Raw genomic sequence first — 19,348 nt, 5'->3', positions numbered from 1 at the left:
CAGGAGAGGAAGGCCCTCTATGAGGTGGATTGATTCAGGGACTGAGATAATTGGGATGGGAGTGTCAGAGACGGTGTGATTGGCACAGGACAGAGCAGAGTTTAGGGCTGTTGTACATAGGGTCGCTGTGAGTCGCAGGCGACTCGACGGCACATAACAACAACAACAACAGGCATATGTATGGTCATTATTAATTAGAGTACACTTGACAGTACATGTCAACAGTGAGAGTTGTCTTACACAGGAGGATCAAGTTACATTTCTTTAATATAAATAATATTCTTAAAAGTTTTTTTTTTAAAAAAATATTAATTTGCAAATGCTCTAAATACAATTGTAGGAGAAAGATGAGTAATTTTCAGTGCAATTCAGTCTTTTGAACACCCTTTAAAGGATAAGTTATGAGTAGTCTCTGACCTGATTCACATAATATGTTGTTGTTGTTGTTATCTGCCATTGAGTCACTTGCGACTCATAGCGACCCTATGTACAAGAGCTCTAAACGCTGTTCTATCCTGTGCCAACAAGCCATCTCAAACTCACTCGTTCCCACCACTCCACTCACAGAATCGATCCATCTCATCGAAGGTCTTCCTCTCCTTCATCTCCCCTCCACCCTGCCAAACATGATGTCCCTCTCCATGGACCAGTCCCTCCTTGAAACAAGCCCAAAGTATGTCAGATGAAGCTTCACAATCCTTGACTCCAAGGAGCATTCTGGCTTCACCTTCTCCAGGACAAACCTGTTTGTTCTCCTAGCAGTACATGGTATATTCAACACTCTTCTCCAGAACCACAGCTCAAAGTCATCAATTTTCTTTCTATCATCCCTATTCACCATCCAACTCTCTAATGCATAGCACTTAATTGTGAAGACTATAGCCCAGATCAGGCTCACCTTGGTCTCCAGCCTGATGTTACTCTTGAAAGGTCCCTCACAGCTGACTTGCCCAATGCAATTTATCTCTTGATTTTCTGACTGCTGTTACCAAGAGTGTTGACTGTGGAGCCAAGCAAACTAAAACTGTTAACTATATCAATCTCTTCACCATCGATACTGATGCTGCCAATTGGCCCCGGGGTGAGAATCTTTGTCTTCTTGGTAATGAGCTTCAATCCATATAGGAGGCTACAGTCCTTGACCTTGTGTAGCAAGCGCTTCAGGTCCTCCTCAGTTTCAGCAAGCAGGGTTGTGTCATCTGAATTATGCAGGTTGTTGATGACTCTTCCACCAATCCTGATGCCACATTCCTCCTCATACAGCCCAGCGTCTCCGATGATCTGTTCTGCATACAGATTGAAAATGTTTGGAGACAGGATACATCCCTAATGGACCCCCTTCTTGATTTTGAACCATGTAGTGTCTCCTTGCTCTGTTCTGATGACTGCCTCTTGGTCCAAGTATAGGTTTCACATTAGCCAATCAAATGTTCTGAAATTCCCATTCTTCTCAGAGTCAGCCAGGAAAAAAAGGTTGTACATTACAGTTGTACTTAACAACTTTAAATTGAAGTCATACTGGATGCATCGTAAGAGACTGACAGCAGCACAACATGTTTAGAATCACAGAACTCCTGATGGCTTGAGACTTAGGCCATTACATCAGGGGTGGTCAATGGGAGACGGGTGTTGAATGTGGTAGGCAAAAGTAGGAAGGGAAGGTGGTGGAGTAATGAAAGGGTGGATAAAAAATAAACACCCAAAACCAAACATGTAGCCGGGTTGGACAGCAACATTGAATCTATTGGTCATTTTTATAACCAGAAAAATGTCTTTCATCTACTGTTTTATGTGGAAAGCTTGTCTGTTAGATACTATTATATATATTTAAAGATTGAGATGGACTAGGAGGAAGGATTGACCATCCACTTCTGAAATGGCAGGCCTTCGAAAACCCTATGTACAATAGAGAACACAATATAATAAAATATAATGTTCCTCCCTCAAAATAGGGAGCTCTGGTGACCTAATGGCAAGAAGTTGTGCTGCAGTCCCTAAGGCACGCAGTTCTAGGCCGCCAGCTGCTCTTCAGTAGAAGGATGAACAATCTCCGCCCGTGTGATTACCTGCATCTGAAAACCCACTGGACAGTCAGCTATGGGTCAGTTCCGACTCTATCATACTCTACAACAACAGCTCTCAACATAATCTTTTGTAAAAAAAACTTGTTCAAAACCAAAGCTGCAAATGCTTTTTTACTCACTGTATTATATGAAACAATTTAATTATCATTCCATTCACAATTATCTATCTTCTTCAAATATCACATGAATTTGAAATCATTGAAAATACCCTGATTTGGGTCAGGTGTAGCTTAATCTTCAAACCGGCATCCTGGCTCTTTAGCATTTCAAAGAGGTCCTTGACATTAGCTTTGCCCATTTTGTGACATCTTTTGATTTACTTGCCTCCTCTCCTGCAATTAACTGCCTCTGAGAAACTCACTGGGAGGGTCAGCGATGGGTCAGTTCTCACTCTCTGGTACACAACAACTGTCACCATGGGTGTTGATATTGGATCCAAGCAAAATGAAATATTTAAAAATATTATTCATTCAGTTGAAGTGTAACCCATATAGAACACACAATCTCTCATTTTTCTCAGAATTGAGTATCTTCTTCACTTACTCTAAGCAGGATGGTCATCTGCATAACACAGGCTGCTGATCATTCTTCCTTTAGTCTTCATTTCACATTCTTCTTCATATAGTCCAGTTTCTTGAATTATTTACTTCACACAGATAATATATGAATGGAGAATGAATATAAATGATGTAAACTGTTCCATTTTTAAAACATTTACTGTTCTGTTGTACTTTGACAAAGTGTAAGTTTCACAGGAGCAAAATTAAGTATTCTACAATTTCTATTCTTCTAAATGTTAACTACAATTTATTATGATCCACATGGTTGAATGCTTTTGCATGATCAAGTAAACACAAGTAAATATGTTTCTGGTTTTCTCCGCTTTCAGGCAACATCTATCTGACATCAGTAGTTATATTCCTTTTACCAAAGTCTTTTTTGAATTCCGTTTTAATTTCTGACAATTTCCTGTGTTTGTACTGTTACAGGCAATTTTAAATATTTAATTAAATGTGTTGTTGTTGTGAGGTGTTTTGAATATGACTTGTAGTGATCCTATGAACAACAGATCTAAATCCTGTCCTACTCTGTGCTATCTTCACAATCTCTGACATAATTGAGTCCATTGCTACACCCACCGTGTCAATCCATATGTTTGAGGGTCTTCCTCTCTTTTGCCATGCTTCCACCTTCTCAAGCATGATGCCCATCTCCAATTAATAGCTCTTCTTAGCAACATGCCCAAAGTATATGAGATGAAGCTCTTTATTTTTTTCCTCAAAGGAGCACTCTGGGTATACCTTCTCCAGACATATCTGTTTGTGGTTTTGGCAATCCATGGGATATTCAGTACTCTTCTCCTATACCATATTTCAAAGACATCAATTATTCTGTCATTCTTTTCCTATGTCCTGCTCTCAGCAACATAGCAAGTGACTGAAAAGCTTGTGGCCTGAATAAGGCATACCTTAGTCCTCAAACTAACGTCAATGCTCTTCAATAATATGGAGAGTTCTCTGAGTGCAGTCTTTCCCAATATAGTACATCTTCTGATTTCCTGACTGCTGATACCAAATGCATTGGCTGTGGATCCAAGTAAGATGAAGTAATTGACAGTTTCAACCTTTTCTCTATCATGATGTTACCTATTGGTGCAGTATTACTAATGTAATTAAATTTAATTTATAATATATTCCTATGTAATAAGGAGTAAGAAGTATTTCTAACTTTGATTTGTGGTGTTGGGAGAGTACTGAATATACTATGGACTACCAAGAGAACAGGTTTGTCCTGAAAAAAGTGAAACAAAGGTGTTCTTTGTTGGCAAGGATGGTAAAGCCTCATTTCATATAGTTTGGATACTTTGTTAAGAGAGATCAGTCTTCGCAAGCTCTGGTGGCCTAGTGGCAAGAGACTGCACTGCAATCCCAGAGGCGTATGGTTCAAATCTACCAGATGCTGTGCTGGAGAAGGAGGGACAATCTACTCCTGTGCCAGTCAGCTCTGATTTGACGGTATACAAATAAAATAAAAGAGAGAGAAAGAGAGAAAGATCGATCAGTTTTGAAGAAGGATATCATACTTGGAAAAGTAGAGGAAAAGCATAAAACTGCCACTATGGTCTCAAGTGTGTCATAAAGTGTGAGGATGGCACGTGGTATGACAGGATTCAGACCTGTTGTTCATGGGATCATATGGGTTGCACTCAACTCCACGGTTCCTGACAACTGCTAGTTCCTGAAACACTGTTGGTATGATTTCTAACATAAGAGCAACACGAAATCTATCACAATACAGTACATGGACATACGAATAGTAGCTCCTGCAATTAATGGATTGATACAATGACTACCATCATAGACTTACACCCAGCTGCGATCATGATAATGGCACAGGACCAAACAATGCTTTGTTAACTTGTACATAGGGTCACCAGGAGTCCAAACTGAATTGATGTTATGTGAAAACAATAACAACAAACTCAACAAATCTTTTCTAAGTTTCTAAGATACTAGATTGTTGTCTTACAAGGATGAACATGCTTGTGCCCTCAAAATATTTCTAAAATTTAATGACATGGAAAATAATTCAGGAATTTGTGGTTTGGTACTTTAAATGGTAGAAGTGTTAAAAGAAGAGTCCAAAATCTGGATGAATTATGTATACTGCATTGAAACGGATGAGGGAGAGAACAGTTTAAAAACAATATATTATAGGACATTATGATTATCATAAGAGTCCGGAATGAAGGTTGCAGAGTGGACTATACTCAGGGTCGGGGTGAGGGGGTTCATGGAGATTGTATATATATATGAAGGAATTTTTCTTTTACTTTTCAAAAAGAAGAGCAAACTGGACGGGGGCGGGGGGGAGAAAAGTGCAACAGTGAATGAATGGAAATCCAAAATCTCTGTAAATGTTCATAGAAATTAATTAAAAAAAAGAGAGAGAAGAGTCCAGGAACAAATTATAGCGTTATCTATTTAGGCTAAGTAAGAAAAGGAAAAGAATCCTGGAGTAGATGACTTTGGAGTTGAGTTTCTCTATACCGTTGGTACGTGCATGGTGCTGTAGAGATAACTGTAACTCATAGTCATTCTAAGAACATCAGAATGGAACCTTGACCTATCCTAAGACACTCTTACTATGTACATAATGCTCCATAATGAATAGGTTTTGCTATGACCACTGTAGGTGCTGTCAGGTAGAGTACAACTTGTAGCAACCATGAGTAGGTAAGGAAAAAGGAATGAAAGGGGGAATAATGCTTTTACAATTGGAGAAAAAACATAGTTCAAAAGTAGAAAGACAAATAGGAAAGCTCATAAACACCAGTAAAATTCTGAATGTAATGACAATACAGACATTTGATAAAAATAAAATATAATGTCAATCCCATATCTTAAAAGTAAATATCAAGAAAGTCTCAATTTCCTGCATAAAAATTGCTAGCATTATTTTAAAATGTGTTCAAGAAAAAGAGTACAAAGCATTACATACTCTTTTACTACAACTCTCATGCTTTTCGAAGTTACCTGACAGTGATAAAGGACTTTCTAGCCCTTTGAAATATGATTACTTTAGACACAAATTAAATGTTTCAGATCTAGAAGCATCAAAGTACATAAAATCATTGTTCCTACTTCAAGTTCCCAGTAGGAATTGCAGCTATTTCTTAGTTTGTGGCTTAGTGCCAACATTAATTTTATTAGTCAAATGTATCTAACAATATTTTCATTTATTACTGGAGCAATTTACTTCCTTCTGTTCATTTGCAGTTTCCTTTCTTAATGACTGACTTAGTAAAGTGAAAAATTGCCTAAGGCTGCTGCACTGCAGGTCATTAACAAGTTGTAAATGAGAGGGACAGTTTGACTATAACTGCAATTCAACATTTGTGTCTATTTTTTTTAAAAAACATAGTAATTGTACTGTATTCTGATAATGCTTACTTGAAATACTGACTTATTCACACTTCTTAATCTCTGATTTTCTCAATAGTTGGCTCATATGACTGCAGTACCAATCTGTCAGTTTTCTGCATTAAGGTGATGATGTACATGCTGTTGTTTTTCTAGTTTGTGTATATGCTTGCTTGTTTATAGTTTGCTCTTATGAGTACAGCATTTGTCTGTCAGTTTGCTGTGCTGAGATGGCTTTCATTTTGCTGTGATGCTGGAGGCAAAGTCATTTGAATTTCAAGTATCAGCAGAGACACATTCGGAGGACAAGTTTCATCAGAGCTTCCAGACTAAGATAGACTAAGGAAAAAAGATTGGCCTTTCACTTCTGAAAAAAAGGCTTTGGCTGTTTTCATGAGATGCACTCGTAGGAGACATTACCATCACTGTGCTGTAAGATGCCAAGGCCTGTGTGGCATAGCCAGCCCTGGATCATCTTCCAGTCACTGCTTCCCCAGCATCTGCTAAAGGCTGTGGCCAAGCACAGGATTACTCCCACCCTGGAAAGTGACAGAATCACTGCCTACCAGGCTGAGGGGCTGCTGTTTCAGTGTGGCCCAGACTGCAATCCCACCCAGAGCACTAGACAACTTTCTCTGCTGGCTGGAAATTCCACTGCTCTGCTGCCTGGAGACCACCCAGCTGTTGCCTCTGCTGTCTAGCACCAAAAGTATCACTATCACAGGTATTTCAGCCTTAATAATTGCTGTCTAGCTATATCACATGGGATTTCTTAAGCTTAAGCAGAAGAGGCCAAGTGGAGTCATGGTTTTAGAAGGGCAACAGTCATCCCACTCCAGGTTGACTGTTTTTCCAAAGAGAGGAGCACAACATACAGGTCTTTTACACACCATTACCATAACTTTAGTTACTGTATAGTTACAACAACCTAACATCTACTAAGAAAAGACTAACATAATGTAAAACAAACAGCAGTTGGCTTTTGTCATCATGAAAACAAAAACAAAATAGCCCATCTCCTAAAAAAGCAGACCCACTGATTACCCCAGACAGAGAAAAACAGAAGAGATATGTTGATGTGGAGTTATTTGAACAGTCACTGAAGAAGATGCAAATGATGGAAGAAATAATGGAATTGTTAAGAGAGCAAATGCCCCAGAGACAGCAAACAAACAAACAAACAAACAAACAAACAAACAAAAGTATTGAGGAACAATTTGAATAGGAAGTGTAAACAATGGAAGAAAGAGTTGACAGTATAGATAAAGAAGTACAAGAACTTTAAAAACCATCACAAGACAGAAAGGGTCCAGTGAACATAGTACTGGAAATAACAGAAGAGCATGAAAATGCATTCTAGAATATTAAGGCAGAAATTAAAGAAGTGTCCAACATGTTGATGGGACAAAAATGTAGAACTAAAGAGAGGGAACCGTCAGTGAGCTGAAAGACAAGAGATTCACTAACTGGAAATACACTAGAAGACATCAATGATAAGGCATAGAGAAAGTGATAAAAGTATTAGAATCCTGTGGGATGACATAAAAAAAAAACCCACAACATACATATGATTGAAATATCAGAACATAGGAGTGACAGGGAGGTCACTGAGAAAATTGTAATAGAAGTACTAGAAGAAAATGTCCCTGATATGTTTAAGAATGAGGAAATACACATTCAAGAAACACCATGAACACCAAATAGACTAGACTCAAAAAGAAAAACATTGAGACATATCACAATCAAATTCTTCAAGTTAAGAGATACAGATAGAACGCTAAAAGCAGTGCAAGAAAAACCAAGAGTCACCTACAAGTAGGAAACAATTAGATTAAATTCTAATTTATCAGCAGAAACCATGAGAGCTAAAAGACAATGGGATGGCATATACAGAAATTTGAAAGAAAACAATTGCCAGCCACAGATTTATACCCAGCAAAAGTCTCCAACAAATATGATGGGGAAATTAGACCCTTTCCAGAAAAGAAGTAATAGAAGGAATTTGTGAGATTAAGAACAAAACTACAAGATATTTTAAGTGAAGTCTTTCACATGGATTTACCAAAGGAAAGAGGATCGACCATAGTAACCAGAAACAACAGAAAAATAAACCCAGCAAAATGCCAATGGTAAAAATTGGTCTGACAATAATAATCACTCATAATAGGAATAGATCAATATGACAATTAAGAGGAAAAGTAGCAGAACGGATTAAAAAAAAAAGAAAAGCCCATCAGTATGTTGCCTACAAGGGACACATCTAAAAAGATGGGGGGGCAGATTAAAATCAAGGGCTGGGGGGAAAATCAAGCAAATGCAACCACAAAAAAGCAGGAGCAGCAACACTAATCTCTGAGAAAATAGATTTCAGAATGAAAACTACCTTAAAGAATAAGGAAGGTCATTACATACTGATTAAAGGCACAATAGATCAGGAAGACATAAACTTGGTCAACATTTATGCACTAAATGATAGACCTTCAAAATAAACTAACAGTTAATAGAATTGAAAAAGAAATAGCACCATAGTAGTGTTTAGAGACTTCAACACACCACTATCAGCAAAACATAGGTCAACTCAAAAGAAACTTAACAAAGATGCAGAAGATCTAAACTATCCAACCAGCCAACTTTACCTCATGGTTATATTCAAGGTACTACACTCAACAAAAACTCAATTAACTTTTTTTCATATCCACATGATATATTCTCCAGAATTCATCACATATTAGAACACAAATTAAAAACACCTCAACAAATTAAAAAACATTGAAATAATACGAGGTATCTTTTCAGACCACAATGCCATAGAACTAGAAATTAACCAAGGGAGGGCAAAACTTACAAAACAACCTATGTGGAAACATAATAGAACATGATTAGGTTACAAAAGAAATGCCATTTAAAAAGGTCCCTGAATCAAACGAAAATGAAAATACAACATACTGAACCTCTGGGAGACAGCTAAGGCAGTCCTCAGGGAGCGGTTCATAGCAACAGACACACACACACACACACACACACACACACAAAGGAAGGAAAAAATCAATGACCTAATTCAACACTTTCATCAAATATAAAAAGAATAATAATCTAATCATACAACCACTAGAAGAATGGAAATTATAAGGACAAGAGCTAAAATCAGTGATGTAGAAAACAGAAAAATAGTTGAAACCATCAATAAGACCAGGAGCCTCATTTTTCAAAAGGGTCAATAAAATTGACAAATCTATGGCAAACTTAATGAAAGGGGAAGGTGAAGGGAAAACATATGTACTTGGGGCAGTGGGAGGGTGCAGGGGGGGGCGGGATTGTGTACCAGGGAGGGAGTGTTTCTTTTACTTTTAAAAGAGAGGAGTGAACTGGGGAGGGGGGGAGAGCTGGGGAGGGAGAGAAGTGCAGCAATGAATGAATGGAAATCCAAAATCTCTGTAAATGTTCATTAAAATTATTAATAAAAAAAGAAATGATATAAGTACCTTCACAGCAGAACTAGAGAACATTAAATAGAGGAAATAGACACAGTCCTTGAAACTCATGCTCTACCTATATTGTCAAGACAGACGTAGAACACTCGATAGACTCATCACAAAAGAAGAATTTGAACAGATAATGAAAAGACTTCCCTATAAGAAAAGTCCTGGACCATATGAATTCACAGCTGAGTTCTACTATATATTCAGAGAAGATCTATCACCAATTCTAATTAATGCATTTCAAAAAATAGGGGGAGAAAAGGAACACTCCCAGAGTCATAACCCCAATACCAAAACCAGGAAAAGATATTACCAAGAAGGAAAACTACAGAAAAATATATCTTATGAATATAGACACAAAAATTCTTAACAAAATCATAGCAAATAGAATTCAAAAGTTCATAAAAAATAATTGACCATGACCAAGTGGGATTTATAATAGATATGCAAGGATGACTCAACATAAAAACAATCAACATAAGTTACCATATTAACAAAGCAAATCAGAAGAAGCTTGTAATCTTAGCAATCGGTAACAAAAAGCATTTGACAAAATCCAACATCCCTTCCTGCTAAAGATATTTGGCAAAATTGGGATAAAAAGGAATTTTCTCAAATAGTAAAAAGTATATGTCATTAACAATGGAGAAAGACTAAAAGCATTTCCTTGAAAACAGGGACCACACAAGGATGTCCACTACCAGCACTTCAATTTTCCATTCAATATTTTATTGAAAGTGCTTGCTAGGGCAATATGACAAGAGAAGGAAATAAAAGGCATCCAAATTGGCCAAGATATGGTTAAAATATTGTTATATGCAGATGACATGATAGCGTACACAGAAAATCACAAGGATTCAACAACAACAACAACAACATCAAAGAACCCATAAAACTGTTAGAGCTAGTAAACCAATTAGTAGAGTGGCAGGATATACAAAGAATATCCATAGTGATATTTCTTTACCGTAACAAAGAGAACTCAGAGAAGAAAACCAAGAAAACAATACCATTTATAATAATGAACTACAAATTGAGATACTAGAGCGTGAACCTAACTAGAGACACAAAAGTCCTGTTCAAAGAAAACTATAAAGTCTTTCTGCAAGACACAATAAAAACCCTAGATAAATGGGAAAACATGCCCTGTTCATGAATAGTAAGGCTCAATATTGTGAAAATTACAATCCTACCAAAAGTAATTTACATGTTCAATGCAATCCCAGTGCAGATATAAAATTTGGTTTTTAAGGAGATTGCAAGGGAAACTGTCAAGTTATTTGGAGAAGAAAAATATGCTGAATAAACAAAGCACTTGTGAAAAAAAAAATCAAATTGGAGACATAGCACTCCCTGATCTCAAAACCTACTGATACACAAAAATCAACTCAAGGTGGATCAGAGACACGGGAGTACAGCCCCAAACCATAAAAATCATCAGATACAAACAGGGATCAAGCGTAGACAGCCTACTCTATGGTAGAAAGAGACTGCCAAATACAGCCAGAAATGCACAATTTGGAGGAGATAAAATTGATGAATGGGACCTTCTAAAGATTAAGTCCCTGTGTGCATCAAAAAATTTTTCCAACAGGGTGAAAAGGAAACCTATTGACTGGGGGAAAAACCCCTTGTCAAAACCATTTCAGACATGTGCCTCATATCAAAAGTGTACAGAATGCTCCAAGGTACACTCTGAGGAAGATGGAGGTGGGGGGTGTTGCTATGAGTTGGGGTTCACCAGACAGTAATTTTTGGTGGACTTGAACACAGAGCTATTTACTGCTATTTGGAGTTTTTAAAACATTTAATGTAAGACAACCAAAGACAGGAACTAGTTTTTGCTGTCTAACTGACAACGCTCAACTCTTCATCAAATTAAACATTAAGAACAGGGAGAAAATGCAAGCATGCACAAAGTTAACTATAAGTATTAATCTGCAATAATCTAGGCATAAGTAATAATTGCTACTAATAAAATAGAAATAAAACAGAAACTTATTCTTCGTACATTAAAAGGAAACTCTAGTGGCCTAGTGGCCTTGTACTGCCTATCAAAAGGTAGGCACTTTGAACCCAACAACTTCTCCAAGGGAGAAAGATGGGTAATCTCCTCCAGTGTGTTTTCCATCCTTAGGAAAAACTGCTGGAAGATCAGCTATGAATCTATTCCAATTCAGTAACAATGAGTTTTTGAGATTGGCAAAGTTCACAAGGAGTTGTGTTGCTAAACCATTGCTGGACCCTTCTGCTGGTTTAAATCCAGCAGATTTTGGGTCTGTGGGAAAAAGATAGGAAATCTCCCCCTATGTGATTAACAGCCTCAGAGACCCAATGAAGCTTTGAGTTGTTCAGACTTGATAGTAATGAGTGGGTGTGTGACCTATAGTAAAACAAACCATTCAACACCCACACAGAGAACTAATGAGGCTTCATCCCTAGGAGGCGGAGATTCCTACTTTGCTAGTGGTACTGAGTCAATTCTGACTCATAGGACAGGGTAGAGCAACTTGCAGGGCTCTCAAGGTTGCAAATATTTACAAAAGCACATTGCTGCATCTTTTTAGGGAGTGGCTAGTGGGTTTGAACTGCTGAACCTTAAACTAGCCTCAGAACTCTTAATCACTATTTCACCTAGGCTTTTTTCAGTTACATCTATAATAATCCTATTATTGTTGTTAGGTGTTTTTTAATCTAACACAATTCAAAGTGACCTGATGAACAACAAAATAATCCTCTAGTGACCTACAATAATCAACAGAGAAGCTACACTGTTTATACTTGAAAAGGTCTAATACAAGTTATCAAAGCATATTTCCCCCACCCCACTCAATCATTTGGCCTTCTCTGCTCCATAGGTATTCGTGACATTGGAATTCTTTGTGTAATAAATTGTTACTTTTTTGGTTGGAATTGAACAGTATTGGCATTTTGAACCAACAGATATGAAGCAGAAAAATGCTGGCTGCGGTTGGTTGGGGAGTGGGTTGGTTCAAGTAGTGAATTGTAATCTTTTAGTCTACCTGTTAATGCAGCATCTGACAAAATGTTTTCTTAGATAGAGGAGGGCCATGAGTTTCAACTCAATAGTAGCTGACACCAACATTCTTCATTTAATCTTTCTGCTTTCCTAAAATCTACAGACCTTGGAAATTATTCCATTTATAATCAGGCTAAATTCCAAGAGTTTTCATAAACATGCTTGTTGGCATTTCCAAAGATCTAAGTGTTCTTAAAGTTATTAATATTCTAAAGAAAAATAGTTACAATTGGTAACTACAATTGGCCCCTGAATTTTATGAAACATAAGTATCTGAAACAAATGTGTGAAAAACTAGAAAACATTGAAACTCCTTGCTGTCAAGTCAGAATGCACTGAAGGAACTGGCAGAAAGCAAGGATCCAGTAATTGACTGAATACCTTTGGAGATGTTACAACAACCGGGTGCAACAATGGAAGCACTCACTTGTTCATGCCAAGAAATTGGGAAGATATAGTCAACATATTGAAAGAGCTTCATGTTTGTGTCCTTTCCAAAGAAAGGTGATCCAGGAAAAAGCAGAAATTATAGAACAGCATTATTAATATTATACATAAGTCAAGTTTTACTGAAGTAAAAATGCTATTATCATAACCAAGATATTTTCACACCAAGAGGAAACCACCAGAATTGAAAGCCAAGTTCTGAAGAGGGTAAGAAATAAGAGATTCTACTGCTGATGTCATATGTATCTTGGAATAAAGAAGAGAATAAAAAAAGAATATTTATCTGTTTTATTTTTTTAATAAAGGAATTACATGGGCTACAATGAATAACAGTGATAAGAGTGGAAATTCTATGATACTCAATCTTTCTTGTACAAAGTTTGTACTTGGACTAAAATAAGGATTTGGGAACAAATGGATTAAATATGGTTTAAAATCAGAAATAGTCTGTGCCATAGCTATATCCTTTCACCATATTTATTCAAGCTCTTGATCAAATAATCCAATAAAATAGATTGTATGAGCAATAGTGTCGGAGGAAGAAACATCGATAACCCACTTCATGTGGCTGATGCAACCTTCCTCGCATATTAAGGCTTGAAACACAGATGATCAAAGAATATAGCCTTCAGCGTGTGGTTATTGTATCACCACATAAAGAAAGTAAAAATCCTCACAACTGGAAGCAACATAATGATAGAGAAATATTAAAGATATCAAAGTCTTTCTTTCACTTGCATCCACAATCAATGTCCCTGGAGCTAGTCGCCAGTAAAGCATGCTTGACTTGAGTAATTATCTTTTCACTGCTTTCACTGGACAATGAATAAGGAAAACCGAAGAACTGAAAGCCTTTGAATCCCAGTGTAGGCCAAAAATTGAAAAATTTGAGTTCTTTTTCTAAACTGCCAGTTGAGCAATGTTGAACCAACTAAATATTTAAGCATATCTCAATATCATACTACTGAATGAACATTCTGCTTGTCTCAACATATTTAATGTAGCCCCAAAATGAGGGAGCACCCTTCATTTTCCTTCCCACTAAAGATTTAGGTGTAGTAACTTTGCTTTGTTTCATTCATAAAAGCTGTACATTCTCCTCAAAATGCCCCCTGGGAAACATTGTAACATAGTAACAACTGCCTTCCTGCTGGGATTCATTGCTTTCATACATTAATTACAAAGCAAACTGTAAAGGTTGCTTTCTTGTAGACATCAAAAAAATGAAACAGACTCAGAGTAACTGTTTTACAATTTCCTTTTGTAGAAAAAAGAATGATAGTGGTGGAGGAAATAAAATATTAAAATATATGGAAATTACTGGGGGAAACACTGCCTGATTCAAATTTAGGAAAGGAGTGTGTCCAGGATGCATCCTGTCTCCATACCTTTTTCCATATGAGGAACAGAGCATTCAGGAGGCTGAACTTTATGAGGAGAAATGTGGCATCAGGGTTGAAGGAAGACTCATCAACAACGTGTTTTATGCTGATGACACAACCTTGCTTGCTGAAATTGAGGAGGGCCTGTAGCATTTGCTTTAGAGGATCAAGGGTTATAGTCCACAGTACGGATTGAAGCTCAATAAAAAGAAGATGGATAAGGGAACTCTGGTGGCCTACTTGTAAGAGGCTCCACTGCAATCCTGAAGGGCATGCAGTATGAATTTAATAATTGCTCCCTGTGCAATTAACTGCCTCTGAAAACTCGCTGGAGAGTGAGCTATGGGCCTGCTTTGACTCAACAGTACACAACAACAATATCAAGAAATCAAAGATTCTTACCACAGGGCCAAATGGCAGCATCATGAAAGATGGAAAACAGTTTGAGATTGTTAACAATTTCAGCTTACTTTGTCCCACAGTCAACACTCTTGGCACTAGCAATTAGGATATCAAGAGACAAATTGAATTAGGAAAATCTGCTTCCAGGGACCTCTCCGGAGCACTAAAGAGGAACAGTGTCAGTCTAGAGACTAAGGTGCACCTGATCCAGGCCATGGTCTTTGCAATTACTAGTTATGCATCATGCACAATGACCAAAGACAACAGAAGAAGAATTAATGCCTTTGAGTTGTGGTGCTGGAGAAGAGTATTAAAGATACCATGGACTGCCAATAGAACTAACAGGTCTGTCCTGGAGAGGAGGGTAAAGCCAATCAAGGATTTTTAAGCTCTCTTTCACATACTTTGGGCACTTTGCTACAAGTGACCTCTCTATGGAGAAGGACATCATGCCTGGAATAGCGGAGGTACAATGCAAGAGAGGAAGGCCCCAGATAAAACAGATTGATACAGTACAGTAACTAGGGTAATGAGGATAGGTATGTCAGAGACAGTGAGATTGGCTCAGGGTAGAGCAGGATTTTTCAGAGCTATTGTGCAGAGAGTCACTATGAGTCGTGGTACTTTACAGCACATAACAACAACAACTGAAGAAAAAGCCTTTTAAAATTCTATTTTATTTCTAATATATTTCATCAGAAAATTTATAGGAAGTAGAGATAAGTTTGATTAGTAGGCTAAGGCATAACTTTGTCTTAAAATATAGAAGAAGTTTAAATAAAGAATGACAATGATAAGGAAAAAAAGGCCAGTAGTGAATGAATAAAGCTCAGGTAGGGAAGAATTTTAAAGTAACTGCATATTTGTTTGATAATGTTTTCAGAATATTTACATATCAAATGAATATGAAAAAAGAAACATTTTGCTTTTATTATAAAACATCCTTCTTTATTCCCTTCAAATTACTACTGTCAGTTCATTTATAATGCTTTTAAAAGTCCTCCTACAATATGAAGGCATGTCTTATGTATTCTTTTTAATTAACTCTTTCATAAAATATGGTTAGAAAATGTTTATTACTCCTGATTCATTAAATTTATCATATTTATTATAGTTGTTAGGCTATGTATTTTTACTTCTTCCTTGAAATTTATTTTCTACCCACAAAGGAAATTTTATTTGAGATAGCATAGAACAGAGATAGCAGATATGCCATCTGAGATAGCACAGAAAATGTTCAGTTGCTGAAAGGAACATTGGTACTTTGAATGCACTGATTCAATGGTAAACATTCAACAAATCTTCTTGCATATAAATACAAAGCTTTGCAAATCCCTATAGCGCAGTGTTACTCTGTCATACAGGGTTGCTATAAGCTCTGGTGGCTTGTCATTGTTATTGTTATGTGCCATTGAGTCACCAGCAACTCACAGTGACCCTATGTACAATAGCTCTAAAACCTACCCTGTCCTGAGCCAGTCTCACTGACTCCAATACATCTTCCCATTACGTCAGTTACTCTATCAATCCATCTCATCTGGGGTCTTCCTCTTCTGCAGTGTCCCTCCTCTACCCTTCTGAGCATGATGTCCTTCTCCAAGGATCAGTTCCTCCTGGTCACATACCAAAAAAAGAGCTTCAAAATTCTAGTTTTCATGGAGAAACATGGTTTCCACCCTCTCTAAGACAGACCTATTTGTTTTCATGGCAGTGCGTGGTATATTCAATACTCTTCTCCAGCACCACAACTCAAAGGAACCAATTCTTCTTCTGCCATCCTTAATCATTGTCCAGTTCTCTGATGCATGGCAAGTAATTGTGAAGACTATGGTCTGGATTGCTGAACATTGTGACACTGATGTACCAAATGTGATAATGGTTACCGGTGGTGGATAGTGTTTGCTGGAGCTTCCTGATTAAAACAAGCCTGGAAGCAGGCATGGTATCCACTTCCTAAACGGCTTGTCTTCAGAAACTCTATGAACAGTGCTCAGGCCTTTCATTCATAGGGTCACTATGAGTCGTCTACAATTTGATGGCACCTAACAACAACAACAGTGGCCTGGATCAAGAGCACTTTAGTCTCTAGACTGATATTGTTGCTTCTCAGTTCTCTAGAAAGATCCTCTGAGATAGTTGCAGATTTTTCCCAGTGTAATTCGTCTTTTGATTTCCTGACTGCTGGTACCAGGAATGTTGATTGTGGAATCGAACAAGCTATAATAGCCAACAGCCTCAATCTCTTCACCATCTATCATGGTGCTGCTAGTGTGAGAATCGTTGTTTTCTTTTTTTAAATTTTTTTTTTTTTGAGAATCGTTGTTTTCTTGATGTTGAGCTTCAAACTATAATAAAGACTGCAGTCCTTGACCTTCTCCAGCAAGCACTTCAGGTCCTCTTCAGTTTCAGGAAGCAGGGTTGTATCATCTCCACATCTGGTGGCTTAGTGGAAAGGAATTTTACTGCCAAAATAAAGGAATGAAGTTTGAATCCACCAGTTGTTCTAGAGGAGACAGACAATCTTCTCCCATGTGATATTATGTCTCTGAAAACCTGCTGGATGGTCAGCTATGGGTCAGTTCCAACTTTGAAGGTACTCAGTACCAATGAGTCAGAATGGGTGGATGGTAATGGGGTAGCATTTAAATAAATATGAAATAAAAATAATTTTGTTTTCTCATTTTCTGTTTTCTCACATAAACATTAAATAATAAGTATTTTTAAAATACTCCCAATGTAAATTATAAATTCTTTTCTATTAAACCTTATATGTCAAATAACATATTCAGACTTCATAGAGATTTGAAAATGATAGAAATCATAGTCCATAGAAACAACAAAATAAATTGTAACAAACTCTGTAAACATAACTCACCATCAGCATTTTGCACATGATCCCAAATATATTATTTACATATCAATGCACATACTATTTTAAACTATCTATTCTTGGGTTTCTTTCTAGGAAAATTAATGAAGGCTCTAAATGTGAGCTGGAAAATCGCTCATGCACATTATGAATATAATCATCAGCCTAATAAACTCATAAATTGCCATTTTTTTAGGATAATATGTAAGATGAGGGTGAAATTAGAAGAAAAATTATTTGCACACAAAAAGAAACTTCCCTTGGCAAGGAAAATATGACAGACCATATCTACTCAGTAAAAAAAGAACGGAATTTAGGCATTAAACAATACTACCTGTCTTGATAAAACTAAGAAAATAGTGTAAATTAACAATCATTTTGTGTAATGATTTTTACTAGCTCTCTTTTATTATATTTCTTCAGTCAACCTATTCCAAAGATTTTTTTAAAAAATATTTCTCTATTTCCATTAAATTACGAGGGAAAAGGAGAACAAATAGGTTTGGAGTGTTGTTTTTTTTTTTAATGTCTACGTATGACCAGTAAAAGAGAAGACATAATGCTAACGTTTATAGCTCAAAGTTATAAAGAGTATAATATTTCAAGCATCTTAAGAATATTAGGAAAACAGAGTTCTAGTGGTAACAGCGACTATTTGTCTCCCAAGCTTTTTTCCTCAAGTTCGTCTGAGAATATGTGATGTGTGTGCAAGTGGGAATATCTGTTATTTCTTCCTCCTCTCCTAAGACTTGGGCAACTCTGATGTAGGTGATAATTTTGGCAATAATACATACTCTCTCTAGTTACAACTATGGATTTTACACATTCATAATTTCCATTCAATTCACAACTACTTGGATTAGAAAATGCACATTATTGCAACTTTATGTCTTAAAATCTACAGACCCTGAGACACAAATAATTAATACAAAATAACAAAGCATAAAGAGATGTGCTATTTTAAAAGACAATATGCAGAGATTTGCCATGTTTGCTGTCATTGCATTGATCTGTAAATGTTCTACAGTTTATATTTCTTTAACTCCCACTGGCCTTGTAATTAAGTACTTTATTTAAGTGCAGTTGCAATACCTACCAAATGCTTAGAAAAATAACATTTAACTTTAATTATTCACAAAAGCTCTACATGTAACTTTATAGATAACTATGAAAATGATATTAGTATAAGGATTAAAGTTCTAAAATAAAGGTTAAGTTTTAAATGAATGTCAAAAAATAAATGATTGATTAAAGTATGTGGCAAAATATTACTCTTTCAACAAAATGTAGTGGTTTTTAAATTTACTAAATATATCTATATATATATATATCTTATTCAAAATTCTTCTTGGTTACATGCATCTTTTTCTGAATATATAGTGATTATTCCTTATACGTCTTTGCAATTGGAATAAGAACAGCTTGGGGACAACTGAGTCCAAACTCTACCTACTCCACAAAAGGGAACTATTTCCAGTAACAACGTCCACAAAAACAAATAATATCTGCAAGGTCAGACATGTCCGCTTCTTACTCCTGTATCTACTCTTACTAATTACCGTATCCAATATTCATTGCAATTTGACTACAACTTTACTTTACTCACAGTTATAGTATTTTTTAAGGAAATAAGTTGGGGGCTGAGGAAGGCAAATGATAACACATGGAGAGGCCCGGTTCAGTTCAATAGTTTCAAGCTAGACTGAAAAAAGAACCCCACAA

Source organism: Elephantulus edwardii, unplaced genomic scaffold, assembly GCF_000299155.1.
Source record: "Elephantulus edwardii isolate Elephantulus edwardi_28Jun2011 unplaced genomic scaffold, EleEdw1.0 scaffold00022, whole genome shotgun sequence".
Classification (NCBI taxonomy): domain Eukaryota; kingdom Metazoa; phylum Chordata; class Mammalia; order Macroscelidea; family Macroscelididae; genus Elephantulus; species Elephantulus edwardii.
Note: the sequence above shows the minus strand (reverse complement) of the source record.